The sequence below is a fragment of the Heterocephalus glaber genome, unplaced genomic scaffold (assembly GCF_053883595.1).
Source record: "Heterocephalus glaber isolate CG9 unplaced genomic scaffold, H.glaber_assembly_v1.0 deba00001600, whole genome shotgun sequence".
Classification (NCBI taxonomy): Eukaryota; Metazoa; Chordata; class Mammalia; order Rodentia; family Bathyergidae; genus Heterocephalus; species Heterocephalus glaber.
The window spans coordinates 22,377,761-22,394,254 of NW_028258372.1; the positions used below are offsets into that span (position 1 = coordinate 22,377,761).

General features: G+C 43.2%; 1 pseudogene across 26 annotated transcripts in view; it reads left to right on the plus strand.

Moving 5' to 3' along the window:
- The window catches only part of LOC106010905 (centromere protein I pseudogene), a 194,946-nt pseudogene that overhangs the window by 134,092 nt on the left and 44,360 nt on the right, over positions 1-16,494 (plus strand). For 4 of the 26 annotated variants that reach the window (XR_015444353.1, XR_015444349.1, XR_015444348.1 and 1 more), the window contains 2 exons: positions 7,058-7,099; positions 10,847-15,232. The exons of 5 other annotated variants lie outside the window; for them this stretch is intronic. The product of XR_015444353.1 is annotated as a centromere protein I pseudogene, transcript variant X25 (transcript). 17 more of the 26 variants (XR_015444363.1, XR_015444354.1, XR_015444370.1 and 14 more) reach the window with 7 other exon arrangements.

Sequence of the window (16,494 nt, forward strand, 5' to 3'; positions counted from 1 at the left end):
AGAACCTGAGGGGAAGGGGTGTGGGACCAGATACAGACCCCAAGGTCATGCCTCTATGACCTACCTGGACATACCTAGAAGTATGCTTTACTAATCTGCTAGGCATTTCTTAATCCAGTCAAGTTGACATATCACAATCAATGGTCACGATGATGTTGTGTTCAAATAGGTTTGGGAAACACTGGAGGAGATCTGTCACCTTTCCCCCTGACCAAAGAAGACTAGACCAGGAGTGGACACCTGGTCCAAATTAGACCTCACAAATTCTCCAGGAGTTTTGAATTGAGATTCAGAAAGTACGCTTCATCTTTGTTTATTCCTAGACTTGAGGATAAATGTACTCAGAGGCTATCATGTCACAGTCGTTTCTATGTACAAAGAAAAGCACAGAATGTCGAGAAAGTTACACTGCAAATAGAGGAGAATGGAGAAAATATACAGAGAAACAGAAATAGAAGACCAGCCTGAAACATAGGGAAAGATGGAAAAATTATGGCCTGATGATTTTAAGATTGTTTAGATTCCATAAGATACTTCTTTTATCATAAACTCTCCTCTTTTTGCTTAAGATAATTTGAATAGAGGGTTTTGTTTTTGTTTTTGTTTGCTTGCAAAATACCACTGACTGAGATAGGAAGACTAACACTTGATAAATAACATCTTATTGAAGTATTTAAAATATAACAGAGAGAAAAACATTGTGAAACACATCTTCACCATCTTCCGTAGTGTGGAAGTTAAAGATCCAAGTAAAAAGAGAGGAAGAAAAAGCTAGCTGGGTGTGATGGTGCACACCTATAATCCCAGCATTCTGGGAGACTGAGGCAGGAGGATCATAAACTGAAGCCCAGCCTGCGCTACTTGATGAGATCTTGCCTTAAGACAAAAGAAAAAAATGTAAAAAGGAGTGGGGATGTAGCTCAGTATGGAGGCCCTGGGTTCAATCAAGATAGAGAGGCCGGGATTTAGCTCAGTGGTTCCGACACCTGCCTCCCAAGTGCAAGGTCCCAAGTTCAATCCCTGGTACCAAAAAAAAAAAACCAGAGAGAAGTGGAGAGAGGGCAGAAAGAGAGACAGAGACAGAGAGAGAACAAGAGAGAATATAATTAACCACTTACATCAGCACTAATTTAGCTAAGAGTGGTCTGTTACTGAAATACAGAAATTACTAGTAAGAGAAAAGGTTTATTTTGCCTTACAGTTTTGGAGATTTTAGTCCATGCTGCCCCCATTTCAGTCCAGTTGGACCTGTTGCTTTTGGGTCATGACAAGGCAGAACATTGTGGGGAGTACATGGTTGATCAAGCTGTTTACTTCAAAGCAGCCAGAAAGTGAGAGAGAGTAAGATGAGGAACCAGGGTCCCAAGATCCCCTTCAAGGGCACACCCCACAGTGACCCAACTCACTTCCAGGAGGCTCCACCCTTTAAGATTTCTACTACCTTCCAGTAGTGCCAGAGGTTAACACAAAGGCCTTTAGGAGACATTTCAGATCCAAACTTAGCAAGGAGGTTAACATAAATTTTAATGTATAATCCCTATTCTCAAAGACTTTATTGATTCTGAATGAATATTTTTCAATTTTTTTTTTTTTTTTTGGTACCAGGGATCAACTCGGGTCCTTGCGCTTTCGAGGCAGGTGACGGAATCACTGGGCTAAATCCCCAGCCCTATTTTTCAAAATATTGATAGCTACTGTATATAACTTATAGAAATCACTGATCTTTAATCAAGTGGAATAAAGTCACTGCATCCATCGTAACTGTGATATAACTAGGAAGAAAAGTATTTTTTAAAGTATCCAATTTTTATGCATTTACTAAACTTTAAAGAGCACTTGTGAGATGGTTTTGTTTATGGACATTGCTTAAAACATTTTCTGATCATACGTTTAACCTCATTTTCTTTAACAATGTCTAGCAACTTTTTCTTCAGTTAATTTTTCCCTACTGAAAGTTTCTATCTGTGATTTTGATCTAGAAAACACTATTTTTCAACGTAAATAAAAAGAGCATGTTTATCCATCAAAGAATATTCAGGAGAAAAAAATTAAAACTCATTAGGCTCCTCAGGCTTCAATTAACCATATGTTGTTTTTTTCACAGCATGGCATGTTGTGCTGTAATGAGTGTGCTCTCCTTTGTGTTTGTAATTTCCTATGGCATATTGAGCAAATAAAAATGAGACTAAATAAATTAGGTCATCTTTCATATTAGACCTCTTCTGGAATTCCCCAGTAATACACATCTGAAAATGTAACCTGAGCTCCTACTTCCAAGTGGACAGTCTGTCACACGGTGTCATGCCCAGGTGCCTGGCCTCCCATAGTGGGAAGAAAGTACCAGAAAAGTGGCCTTCCATATACCAGGGAGTCATCTTGGGAGAAGATTTGAGTCAAGCTATAGAACTTCAAAGAGCAGCAGAACCCTTCAAAATGATACTTGTCAAATGCTTATTTTAGAAAGCCAATTTTAACTTGGCCATGGTTTCTGGTAACTTCTTCCCTTTTGCTTATACATCACTCCTACTTATATACTATTGTTAAAGAGCCAAGGGGTGGGAATAGCACATTAAAAGAATCCCTTAAGTTTGGACTCTGAGAAAAGACAGGACCCTTTTGCTAAATTTAAATTCTAATTATTTTTAAACATTCAATTTTGTTTCTGGCTTGACAGTAATACATCTTCATGTGAAACTCTTTCTTGTGACTCTCATGGTTGTCTTTCATCGAGTCACCGTTGTAGAGTTACACCAGAAACACTGAAGTATAGTTTTTCTGTAGTTGCCCCATAATCCCATCTTAAACAATTAACCCCTTCCCAAAATGGCTCCTGATTGAACCCTTCCTTGCAAATATGGTGTATGCTATACTGGATTTCCTCTCCAGTTGTAGCCTGCCATGTGGAAGGAGTCACTTCAGAGTAAAATCCTGCACTGTTTCACAGTTTACAATAGCCACTTCGGGCTAGCGCTGCTGGTCTGGTCTGTTGTTTCACCCTGGAGCTGCCAGTCCTCTCTGGGTTTTACTTGTCTCAGCCCAAAGAGGTCTCCCTCCCCAGGAGTTGGGGTGAGCTTTCCAGACTGCTTTGTCCTTGTCTCTGCATTGTCCTTCATTTCTCCAGTTTCTCTATAGTTCCTATTTTTCCTATCAGCTCCCTTCTAATTCCAGGAGATCTACTTTTTTTCCCGTCACCAAGTTGTTTTCCAGGTGTCTCAATGCCAGATCCTGGAAATGCTGCTTTTGCTGCTTGTCTCTACTCCCCCATTTTTTTTTTAGTTTTGATTTTTTAAATTAAGTTTATTGAAACATTTTAGGTGTACATAATAATCACATTCATTGTACGGAATTTGTACCTGTACGTGATTTATCTTGATTCTTATTTTTTCCCATTCCCCTACCCTCCCTTCAACCCCTTCCCCTCCTTATTTACAAAAGCTTTGTTTCCTTTTTTTTCTCCTTTGTTTTTTAGTACCTTGGGACCTTGAGCTTATAAGGCAGGTGGCGGAACCACTGTGCTAAATCCCCGGCCCTTTGCTTCCATTTTTCCACTACTTCTCTCACTTTTTTCTCCTTGCTCCACAAATGTGAATGTTACCTAACTTTCTGCCTCACTGTTCTTTCTTTTTTTTTTTTTGGTACCGGGGATCAAACCCAGGTCCTTGTGCTTGTGAGGGAGCAGGCAGTGGAACCACTGAGCTAAATCCCCGGCCCTCTACCTCACTTTTCTATAGATTGTCCAAATGAAATGTTCTACTCATTCCCGATAGCTCTAGCTACCAAATATATACCATTGACTCCCAAATTATTGTTTCTAGCCTTGACCTTCTTTTGTTTTTTGAGTTCTTGTCCTATATATCCATTTGAGAGTGGTGAAAATATTTGATCAATAAATGCCCCCCAAAATACCAAAGAGCTCTAAAAGGGGCACACTAAAATGCCAAAAGGATATTGACAATACAAATCTAGTGGAGGCCAGATTTAGTAAGAAATCCAGTGGAGAGTTCTTGCAGCCTGGAAGCCCTTTTAAATAACAATAGCCATAGAAGCACTTTTTGTTTTGCCTGAATTGCATTCTAAGAAGAGGCGTTTTCTTAAAAGAATATTTTCATGGGGCCTTCCTCTGAAGGAGTCAGAAATGGAAAGGGTAGGTTGATGAGCCCCACTTTTAGAAATAAGTGGTGAGCTGACAAACAACAAGTCTTCCTTTGACCTCAGAAGAAGTAAAAAAGAGACATGGAAACTTAAATTTAAAAACTTCATTTTTATAACTTCAGAGATTTTTAAATTTTTACTCTTTTTTCTTTCCATAGTGCTTGGAAGCAAAAGCTTTAGCATAAAATATTGCTTTGAAAATAACTAAGGAGGTAGGAAGTGGAAGAAGGTGTCTTTTAGGCAGGTTTGAGGAGAGAAAATGCTCAAAAGAAAAGCTGTTAATACTGTGAGGTGGATGAGGTGTATTTTGAGGAACCTGCTTCAAAGCAAAAAGGAAAACAATTCATTTGTACGAATACTCAACGCAGGAACCCAAACTGTGCTACATAAAAGAGATTAGATAGATAGATGATAGATAGATAGATAAAGAGATAGATAATCTGGGAATATTTAGCCAGGAGAAGAAATCAGTTATTTATTTAGAGATGTTTGAAAGCTGTCATGAGGAAAAGGGCTTAGAATGTTGTCTGTATCCCTGATGGGTGTAATCCTATCCATAGGATGGAAATTATGGTTGATGGTAGTGCTGGATGAAGAGAGAAGAATGGAAGGGCAATATTTTTGTTCTCTTAAAGTTTTCTGAAGATAGAATATGCTCCTTAGTAAATAGCACGTTTCCCATCCTTGGCAGATGACCTGAGCAGGAAGGTTTTAAAAACAAAATGCAAGAGCAATGGATGCTTTTGCATGGATGAACTGTAGGGTATTTTGTAACTGTAAGCATTTATGATTCCGTGACTGTAGCAAGTGTCCAGACATGTAAGGAAAACTCTTCTCCAAAAGCTTACGATCTGGTTGAGTCAAAGCACACGGGAAATCATTAAAAAATTGTTGGAGGGGCCGGGGATTTAGCTCAGTGGTTCTAGAGCCTGCCTCCCAAGCACAAGGTCCCTATCCCCAGTACCAAAAAAACCCAAAAAAGCAACAACACAAATATTCTGGGCGGCACACAGTTAAATCCCAGAATTAATGTTGTCTGCAATAATAACTAAGGGAATTCCTAGAAAGGAAGTTTGAAATAGTGCTGGGAGCAGAATTTGAGTCCTGATGTGTGTTGATCTTGCCCTAAATCAACAGGAAAAAATAAATAGGCTGCTTTTAGCAAATACCAGCAGCTTCCCTGTAAGTAGGGCAAATGGACTCAAATATATGGTTTATAACCCCCTGGCACCGAAAAGTCCAGTAATTGTATACATATCTGAACAGACTGTCCTTGGGCAGCTAAGTCATAAGTATGTCACCAGAGTCCTTAGCCCCTTCAATACCTATATAAGCCTAATTCCTTTCCCAGTTAATTGCTAGTATCTCTCTCCCTTGGTGTGAGCCCATCCTCTCAGGGATGATAGCTGCCACTATCTCTCTCTCCCCTTGTCAGCCCATCCACATATGGATCCTGATTTCTAGTCCCTGTTAACTGTAATAAATTTTTCTTTTCTTTTCTTTTGGTACCCGGGATTGAATTCTGGTCCTTGCGTTTGCAGGACAGGCGGTAGAACCACTGAGCTAAATCCCTGCCCCAAACTTTTCTTTTTCTCACACCAAAGACCCTGTTTTTTGTTGACAAATGGATTCTTTATAACAATATGGTCCTGTGGAAAAAACAGTCTTGATGAAATGGTGTACCAAGATTAGGAATGAAACTGTTAAGAGGCTCAAACTCTTTTATTCAGCCTTCATTAAATTTTTTGGAAAAACTCATAGGTGACTAAGTACAATAATATTCTAATGAGAAAACTGGAACAGCAAAATCTGATACAAGTGCTTTTAAGAATATTATATCTTAGGGGTCATACTTTAATAGGCAAGGAAGAGGGGTAATGAATATTTACAAATTGTTTGCCTTAGGGTTGCGAAGAATAAAAATTATTAACCAGGCAGAATAAAGGTTGTACATAAGCTCCTTATTTGTTTGGTGCCAAGAGGTTGGGTTTCTAGTTAATTTTCTTATTATTTTGAGTGTTATTGCTTTAATTTGAAGAAAGGAAAAAAGCTTCCTTCAAAAATGGATACACATTTATACTTATCCCCCAAGGACTGAAATCTTTTTTGAAGACTACAGTTATTTGCTATAGAAAAATGTATCTGTTATTAGCATGCTTGGAGGTAGAATTGTGCTCGTTTATCTGAAGTTATTAACTTTATCATAGGAGACATTTTGTCACTTACCTAGGTATAATTAACATGTTGGCCATAACCACTAATTTTTTTTAACAGTACTACAGATTGGACCCAAGGCCTTTGCACTGAATTGCATCCTTAGCCCTTTTTTCATTTTTTATTTTGAGGCTAGTCTCACTAATTCATTAATGACAGGTCCCCCAAGTTAACCCCGGCCAAGCAGACCCGCTACCCACATCCACAAGAGCGCAGAGATAACAAGAGGCCAGCAGCCGCCCTGCTGCTTTCTCCACCGCCCTGTTTATCAGCCAGCCCCAGGCCCATCACCCAGGGGACTCTGAAATTTTCCACCCTCTTGAGCAGTGCCCCTCCCCTACCTAAAATGCCCCATATCAACCTCAGGCACCCTCCTCTCAGTGCCAACGGCCTTCTCGCCCTTGGCCCATCTGCACCCAGATGGCAATAAACTCATCGCATGTTACTTAGACTTTGCCTGCCTGGGTGGTCTCAGTCGTGCCTTGGTCTGACCTTACACTTGGTGGCCCATACAAGGAGGTCTGAGCTCCTCTCCCAGGTATGCCTGAGCTCCCTCCGAACCCTGCTGAGCACCTTGAGGCCACCCCTGACATCTGTCCTGTTCCAGCCCCGGCTGTCTGCTAGTCCAGGTCCTCTCTTCGGGTTGGGTAAGTGATTCTTTTACTCCCCCTCTCACCCTGCTTCCCCCCAGATGTGGTCCGCCTGGGATCTCACCACCCTCACCCAAGACAAGGTACGCCTGCTCACCCCTCTCTTGTCATCCCCCTCTCTCCCAGAGTGCTCTGTCCGACCTGGTTCAGGTTCAAAGCGTGCTCGAAGTCGGGGGTGTAATGTAGCTCAGTGGCGCGGCACCAGCCTGGCAAGCACAGGGTCCTGAGTTCGATCCCTGGAACCACAAAACAAACAAACATAGTGCGTTGAAACCCAGTACTGGCCAGACTCTCAGGAACCAGGTTTCCCTGACGGCCGCCCGATCTCGAGGATGCCAGACTTGGTCCCCCGTTCACTCTCTGAGCTTCGGGAAACCAAAGATGTTCTTTCCTTTTCCCAAAGGCCCAGGTTTCCGGTGTCAGACATCACAATGGGCAACTTCCCTTTCTCTATCCCTTCCCCTTTCCCCTGGCTTGACCTGGGATCGAACTCGGGTCCTTGCGCCTGCAAGGCGGGCGGCAGAACCACTGACTAAATCCCCGACCTAACGTGTTCTTAAAAACCTCAGACCTCTCCATCTCACCCCCGACCTGAGGCCAACCCATCTTATTTACTTTTATAATTCAGCCTGGGCACAATACAAATTAAACAATGAGTAACACTGGCCCAAAAAATGGCACTTTCAACTTTTCATTTCCCTGAGAACTAGACAGCTGTCGCCACCAGCTGGGAAAATGGTCAGAGGCCCCGCGTGTCCAGGCGTCCCTGCTATTCACAGCCTCCCCTCTCTCTGTGCCTCTTGCGACCCCACTGAACTTCTCATCTCAACTCCTGTCAGCTCCCTCCGCTCCGCCTCCCCACTACCTCTCCTCTCTGACCCCCAGTCCTTCCTCCCTCGGTCCGCCGCCTCCCCAGTCCCCCACAACCTCAGCCCTTTCCTAAGCCGCCCCAACCTCAGCAGCCTCCCACAGTCCCTGCCTCCCTACCGCTGTCCCATACCCGGTCTGGTCTCTTTTTCGCTTCCGTTCCAGCCCCTGCCCGCCCCCCGCTCCGCCCCCACCAGCTGCAGTGCTGAAGCTGCTTAGCTTCCTAAAGGACCTCCTGCTGTAACTTCCTCTGCTCTGGTCCCTACTCTCTCCACTTATCTGACACTTCCGACCGTCCTCCTTATCTTAACAAGATAACACCCCCCTCTCACGCAAGGTCTGAACTGCACTTTGACATTTCTCCCCTACCCCTACTCCTCGGTTTCTGTTCAGAAGGTGGTGGGGAATAAAAAAAATACTCCCAAGTTCATGCCCCCTTTTCTCTGTCTGATCTTTCTCAGATTAATCAGTGCTTGGGTTCCTTCTTTACAGAATCCACTGAATATGTTTAAAAAATTTCAATATTTCACTCAATCTTATGACTTAACCTTACTTCTAGTGTCATCCTTACTTCTACATTCTCCCCCGAGGAGTGAGAACAGAAAGATTTGGTCCCTAGCTCAATCCTGTGACAAAAACAGGCATCTTGAGGGCCGGGGATTTAGCTCAGTGGTTTCACTGCCTGCTGCACAAGCGCAAGGACCCGAGTTCGATCCTCGGTACCAAAAACCAAAAAAAAAAAAACCAGGCAGCTTGAGCCTAATTTAGAGGACAGAGCTACAGCCGTCCCCAGGCCGAGCTCCCATGAGATAAAAATCCATCCCACTTTATGTCTTACCTAGCCTCCACTCTCAAAAACTTTACTGCTCTAAACCCTGAGGGCCCAGAAGGACAACTTATTTTAAGGATGCATTGTATTACCCAATCTGCCTCAGATATTTGCAGAAAGCTCCAAAAAAATTAAATCTACCCCTCAGATTCCCATCAGAAATTGATCAATCAAGCATTTCAATAATTGTGATATGGTTGCCCACCAATAGTATATTTCTGACTTACAACTGATTGCATCCACTCTAAGAAACCCACCAAAAGGGCTGAAAGCCAATCAGGAGCCAAATAAAACCTCTAGGGATCCAAAAAAGAGGTCCAGGACCCTGCTTTAAATGTCACTAGATTGGCCACTGGGACAAAGACTGTCCCAACCCACGACTCTCTCCCAAGCCATGCCCCATGTACGGAAGCCCTTACTGGGAGGCGGGCTGTGCTGGGGTGGCCAGGCCCACCTCAGGGGTCCCCTCCCAGGGCCACTTTCCAGCACTGAGGTGCCCTCAGATGACTGACACACCTTGGAGGTCTCAGATGCCCCTTGGACCATCACAGCTGCCAAACTCCGGGTAAATTTTGCAGTGGAAGGGAAGAGTGTTTCATTTCTGATCAATACTGGGGCAATCCTTTACACCCTCTTCATTCTCAGGACAGCTAACTTTAGCCTCAATTATTGTTGTGGGAATTGCCGGCACTGTGACCAGCCCTCTTAAAACACCTCTGCTTTTATGCCAATTAAAAAACCAAATGTTTACTCATTTGCTTCTAGTCATTCCCACCTGTCCAAACCCGCTCCTCGGATGGGATATTTTTACTAAACTCTGCCAGCCTCACTATCCCGGGCTCTGCTCACACCCTACCACCCTATTGCTGCCCTTCTCACCCCTACTGCTATGCCCTTCTCCTGCCCCGGATCTTCTCCCTCCTTCAACCCTCTGTCACTCAGCATCACCTGCCCCTCCACATCCCCCTGGTGCTTCCTCCTGACCACATACATTTGATTACTCAGATCCCAACCCCAACCACCCCACAACAGCTCCTTTCCTTCTTGGGAATCATTGGCTATTTCCATCTCTGGATTACAGGTTTTGCAATGCCCACAAAACCCCTTTATAAACTAACCCGAGGGGACCCCTCAATCCCCTCAGACAACAATTCCCCTCCTCATTCTCCCCTGTTTCCATCAGACTGACCCAAATTCCAGAAGATATATAAATGCCTTGCTTTTGTGTGTCTTGCCATTTTATTTACTTCATTCAGTTTGCCTTAATCTTATATGGTCTCACCTACATATTTCTACCCTCAAATCCTATCTTAACTCGATAAAACATCTCTGTTTTCAGGGCACTGTGTGTAACTTCTCCCCAGAACAGACCAAATTGTTTTCCTTCCTTCTCACCCTCCTCCTGTTCAGTAATCAATAAAGACCTTAAACCCCTCCCCTCCTCCTCCCTATGCCCTTTGACCCAGTTAGCCTTCCGATTCTTTCTCTGCAAGGCCTGCTATAGCACCCCAGCCACTCCCCACTGCTGTTCCCAATTACCTTCACAAAGCTTTGCAGTTAACTCATTCCCTACTGAACCTGCACAATCCATCCTTAGCCAAAGACCGCCCACCACTCACTCCCCTCAGCCTTATTTGCTGGAATCCGTTCTGGCCCTGCGCAGAATGTCTCCTTTCCCCACCCCCCAAAAGGACTCCCCAGACTCAGACTAATTCACTGGAGTCCCCATCCCCAGGTGGACTCACTGGAGGCGCTCTCCTACTGGCTGGAGGAACTGTTCTCTACGGACCCCTTACCCACTCCCCTCAGACAAAATACACTTACTCGCCCTTCTCCTCTTTCTCGGCCTCTCCGAACCTCCCACCCAGACACCACTCCACTCACTCATGTACTGCCATTTCCTCTTCCTACTCACCCACATACCCCGGCCCTCAGATTCGCTCCCAGCTTAGCTTCAGCAGCCCCCAGGATCAAGCCACCAGGTACAGAAAACAGCCAAAAGGTGCTCCTATTGATGGTTAGGAAAGTCTTTTCCAAGCAGGCCAGATGTCCTGGCTTCTCCCCATATTAGGGCCCCTAGTCCCAGTCTTTCTACTATTATTGATTAGACCCTACATAATAAAGGTTTGGACAGATTTTATCCAGGAACAGATCTGATCTATGACATCGAGAGGACTCTGCCTGACTGCCTACTACACTGTTGTCCCACAAAAGCCTCCAGCTGACTTCTGAGTCCCACAAGAGCCTTCAGCTGATGCTTGAGAAAGACCAGAAGGTCATCACACTCCTGAGACCTCCACTGCCTCACTCCAGGACTGAGCCACTCCACCCCTCACACACTCCTGTCCTCTCTCTCCCCACAGGATGGCCATGCTGTCCCCAGTCACGCTGGAAGAAGTCATGAGAAACTATGCCCCCTACCCTTTTTATTTCTTCTTCTTTATAACAACAGGCAGGGATAACAGGTCCAACACCCCAAGTTGGACCCCTGCCCAAGAAGACCCGCTACCCACATCCACAGGAGCACAGAGATAACAAGAGGCCAGCAGCTGCCCTGCTGCTCTCACCACCACTCTGTTTATCAGCCAGCCTCAGGCCCATCATCCATGGGACTCTTTCCACTCTCTTGAGCAGTGCCATTCGTTACTAGAACCTCTACAGTCAGTCCTAGTCTCCTGCGAGCCACCCCAGCCCAAGGCGAATTAACTTACTATACAGGAAAGGTAGAAAAAATGAGACTGAGAAGAAGCTGAGCTTTGGGTCTGATCAGTGCTGCTGCTCTGGGTGGCAAAGACAAAAGACCCCAGCTTACTGCACCTTTTATTCAGTACATCAGGAGAAACAAATGACTTGAGACAGAGAGTTCAATACATCGGGAGAAACGAATGTTACCGATGACTGGGGGGCTGCAGAAATCCTATATCAATGAGGAACTCTGTAGCTGAAGATTTTGTTCTTCCCAGGATGTCTTCCGCTGGTGTAATCTTGTCCTGGAGAATCACAGCATCACCGGATCATTGAGGTCTCACTTGTGACTGGAGGCCAAAATGGAATTATGTCTCGAAATGCCATAGCTGGCCTGTAGGCAGGAGAACTAGGCCTAATCAAATGATTTTTCCCCAACATTATGTAGAATTGCTCCCGACACCCCTCCCTTACCTAAAAATGCCCCATATCAGCCATGAGCACCCTCCTCTCAGGGCCAACAGCTTTCCTGCCCTTGGCCCATCTGCACCCAGATGGCAATAAACTCATTGCATGTTGCTTAGACTTTGCCTGCTTCAGTGGTCTCAATCATGCCTTGGTCTGACCTTATAATTAAGTTGCCTAGGATAGGCTCAAACTTAAGGCCATCCTCCAGCCTCAGCTTCTCAGAGTGTTGGGATTATAGGCATGTGCCTAACTATGACCACTGACCTTATAATTAACCTAAACAATATATAAACAAAGAATTTTGTTCCTGAATTGGAAGAAATAACTTTTAGGGCTTTCTTACAAGGTTTAAAAATGCTAAAAGAGCCGGGGATTTAGCTCAGTGGTTCTGTGGCCTGCCTTGCAAGCACAAGAAACTGAGTTCAATCCCTGGTACTAAAAATAAATAAATAAATAAATAAATAAATATTCTAAAGATTTGAGTATGGTGGTGCACACCTGTAATTCTAGCACTTGACAGGCCTGAGGAGGGAGGATCAGATCAGCTGGAGTTCTAGGCCAGCCTGGACTATATAGTCAGACACTGCCTCAAAGAGAGAGGAAGAGATTCTTTACCATTTCTTTTCAATATGGCACTTGAAACATTAGTGAGAGCAATCAGACAGGAGAAAGAAATAAAAGAGATATGTATAGGAAAAGAAGTAAAACTATCCTTAGTTGCAGATTACATGATCCTTTACATAGAGCACCCAAAAAATTCCACCAAAACTCCAAGAAGTAATAAATCAATCCAGCAGTATAGCAGGATACAAAATCAACACACAAAAATCAGTAGCATTTCTATACACCAGTAATGAAGCATTCCTACACACCAAGAAGGAAATTAGAAAAACATTACCATTTGTAACTGCTTCAAGAAAAAATTTTATGTAGGAATTAACCTAACCAAGAAAGTGAAAGACTTCTGTTTTTTTAAAAAACTAAAGTACTCTGAAAAAGCAGATCTCAGAGAATAGAAAAACATCCTCAATTCCTAGATAGGCAGAACTACTATTATCAAAATGGCCATACTACTAAAACTGATGCATAGATTTAATGCAGTCCCAATCCCAACACCATTTCAAACAGAACTAGAATAAACAATCCTAAAATTCGTATGGAGCCAGGAGAGACAGAGAATAGTAAAAGCAATCCTGGACAAAAATCACAAACCTGGATTTCATTTCTACTACAAATCTACAGGTAGCATGGTACTGGCACAAAAAGAGACATGCACACCGCCTGCCTCGCAAGCTAAGGACCTGAGTTCAGTCCCTGGTACCAAAACAAAACCAAAACCAAAACAAAACAAAACAGACATGCAGATCAATGGAACAGAAAAGACAATGCAGAAACAACCCCATGGACATTCAGCTGTCTGATCTTTGACAAAGAGGCTGAAAGCAGAAGCTGCAGGAAAGACAGCCTCCTTAATAAATGGTGCTGAGAAAACTGGCTACCCACATTCAGAATACTGGATCTAGACCCTTATTGCTCACCATGTACTAAAATAAAATAAAAATGAACCAAAGTCCTAAATGTTAAAACAAATATTTAATCTGTTGAAAGATAAAATAGGTAAAACTCTTGAAGACATAGGCCTAGGCAAGGACTTTCTGAACAGAACTCCAATTGTACAAGAAATAACATCAGAATCACAAATGGGATTATATCAAATTAAAAAGTTTCTGCATAGCAAAGGAAACAAACATCAGAGAAAAGAGATATCCCACAGAATGGAAAAAAAATTTGCCAGCTACTCCACAGACAGGACTAATATATAGAATATATAAAGAACTAAAAAAACCCCAAAAAACAAAAACCAAAAAATTAGCTCTCTCAGAACAAAAGACCCGATCAAAATGAATAGACAATATCAGAAGAAGTATATATGGCCAATAAATACATAAAAAATGGTCAACATCTCTGGCCATTAGAAAAATGCAAATTAAAATAACACTAAGATTCCATCTCACTCCAGAAAGAATGAAGTCAAATAACAACAAGTGCTGGTGAGGCTTTCGGGGGCGGGGCGGGAGGAACCTTTATGGTTGGTGAGAATGTAAACTAGTACAACCACTGTGGAAATCAGTATGGGGACCACTCAAAAATCTAAAAATAAAAATGCCATTTGACCCACCTAGTCCCCTTCTAAGTATTTTCCCAAAAGATTTAAAGACATCATATTACAGAGATAGATGGATACCCCCATTTGTAGCAGCACAATTCATAGTAGCTGTCAGGAGCCGCCTCAATCAGGAGGCATCTTGCCCGCCTCTTGCACTTCATGACTTCCCTCCCTTTTTGCCCCGATTTACCCTGCCAAAATAGATAGCCTGGAGTGCAAGGAAATGTTCCTTCCACTCTATTTATTGTAGTCGTAGTTGACATGGTCCTAGGAACAGCAAGCTCCCATGTTCCTGTTCCTACCAGCCTTATCAGCCAGTTATTCTCAGAATGTATTAGAATAACAACTCACCAAGGACACCTTGCCCCATCTCTTTGTTTGTACTTTCCCTCCTCATGCCTTAAATAAAGTGATATGCAGGCCTTGGGTTCTTCTCCAACCCCATTCCACCCAGTTCCGCTTTAATTCTCTTTTGTTTTCTGCATCTTCTGCCCTCCCTACTCAGACCTCAGACCCTTGCCACGCAGGCCATGGCAAATAGCTAAATCTTGGAACTGCCTACATGTCCATCAACAGATGAATGGATAAATGGTATTTATACACAATGGAGTATTACTCTGCCATAAAGGAGGATAACTGAGTCATTTGTTAGGAAAATGGATGTACCTTGAGACCATAATGCTAAGTGAAGTAAATCAGACACACAAGCTTAAATATTGTATGGTTTCTCTTTCATGAGAACCCCAAAGTATAAGTAATTCAAAGAGTAAAATAAAAGGTAGATAATAGGAAACAGAGAGATGTTGGGAGCCATTCTACATACTTCAGGGGGGAAAAATCATTTCATAATTAAATTATGACTATAGCTGGCTAAGGCCCAATGTCACTTCACCTGTTAGCCGGCTATGGAGTGTGGAAACATAACTCTGTGTACCTCTGGTCACAAGTTGAGGCCTCAATGGCCCCATGATACTGTGATGCTCAAGGGCAAGATTACATCAGCTAGGGCTGGGGATTCAGCTCAGTGGTTCTGTCACCTGCCTCAAAAGCCCAAGGTCCCGAGTTCGATCCCCAGTACCAAAAAAACAAATTCTCTCCTAATCACCATCATCAACGTAAGATTATCCTGCCCTCTAAGTCCTAAATCACCTGATCCTCTCTCCAATTATTGTGTGTACCCAATAAATAATGGCTAGCTCAGGAGTGTCTTTGTCTTTTGCCCGCTCTGAGGCACTGACCTCCCTGCCCCCCATTTATTGTGAAATTATGCAGGTCTCTATTGTCTTTCTTTCTTTAGATCTCACAGTTCCCCTTCTAGGCAGATCGGAAGATGGATCAGCCTCCAGTAAAGGGATACATCTTTTCCAAGAGATGGAGGGAAGGTGGAAGGAGGGAAGGGGAAGTAAAAAATTAAGATGTGTTATGCAGGGCCGGGGATTTAGTTCAGTGGTTCCACCACCTGCCTTGTAAGTGCAAGGTCCTGAGTTCAATACCCAGTACCAAAAAAAAAAAAAGATGTGTAATGTACCTTATATTTAAAAATTATGTAAAATTATTATGTACTGCAAACGTACTAATAAAGATTTTTAAATATAAAAAAGATACTCTTAATAGAACATTCATTACCAAAACCAATGAAAAAGTCAAGGTTCTTTGATAGATCAATTGCTTAGAGTTAGAAATGACCATGTTTTGTTTACCCAGTAACAAATCTAATTAGAACAGCCAATAGGCTCTGGGAAAGTGTGTGGAGTGACAAAGATTGGCTGTATTAGTACTTACAGTTAGTGCAATCTGGAGCCAAGAGTATGTGTTTCAGATTCAAACAGCCATCATTTGAGTCCTAGTGCAGTAGACAATGGATCAATGGCCCCGGTTAACGGCTCCCCTGGACTCATGCCAGTCCAGTGTGACTTTGCAGCTCTTCCCTTGAAATTTTGTCAGCCTTGTAGCTTACTTTGGCCAACAGAGTAAGGAGGAAGTGATGGTGTACCACTTCTGAGCCTAGGACTCAAAAAGCCTTTTGCTTCTCTCCCTCTCTCCTCTCAACCTTGCTTCTACCAAAAGAATAAACCTAGGGCCGGGGATTTAGCTCAGTGGTTCTGCCGCCTGCCTCAAAGGCACAAGGACCCAAGTTCAATCCCCAGTACCAAAAATCAAACAAACAAAGAATAAACCAAGACTCATCTGCTGAAATCTGGGAGATCATGTGGAGTAGAGCCTAGCTGTTTCAGCTGTGGGTAGACTAGACCCCCATAGAATCAGCCAACTCCCAAACATTTTGAGAGCCTGCCGAGGCCAGAGAACCATCCACCTGCTGTGGTTTTAATACATGCTCACCATTTTAAGCTACTGAATTTTGGAGTGGTTTGTTTTATAGCAATTACTAAATGACACATCCGTGTTACTAGCTATGTAACCTTCAGGAAGTTGCTTAACTTCTGAGTCTCACTCTTTTTTTT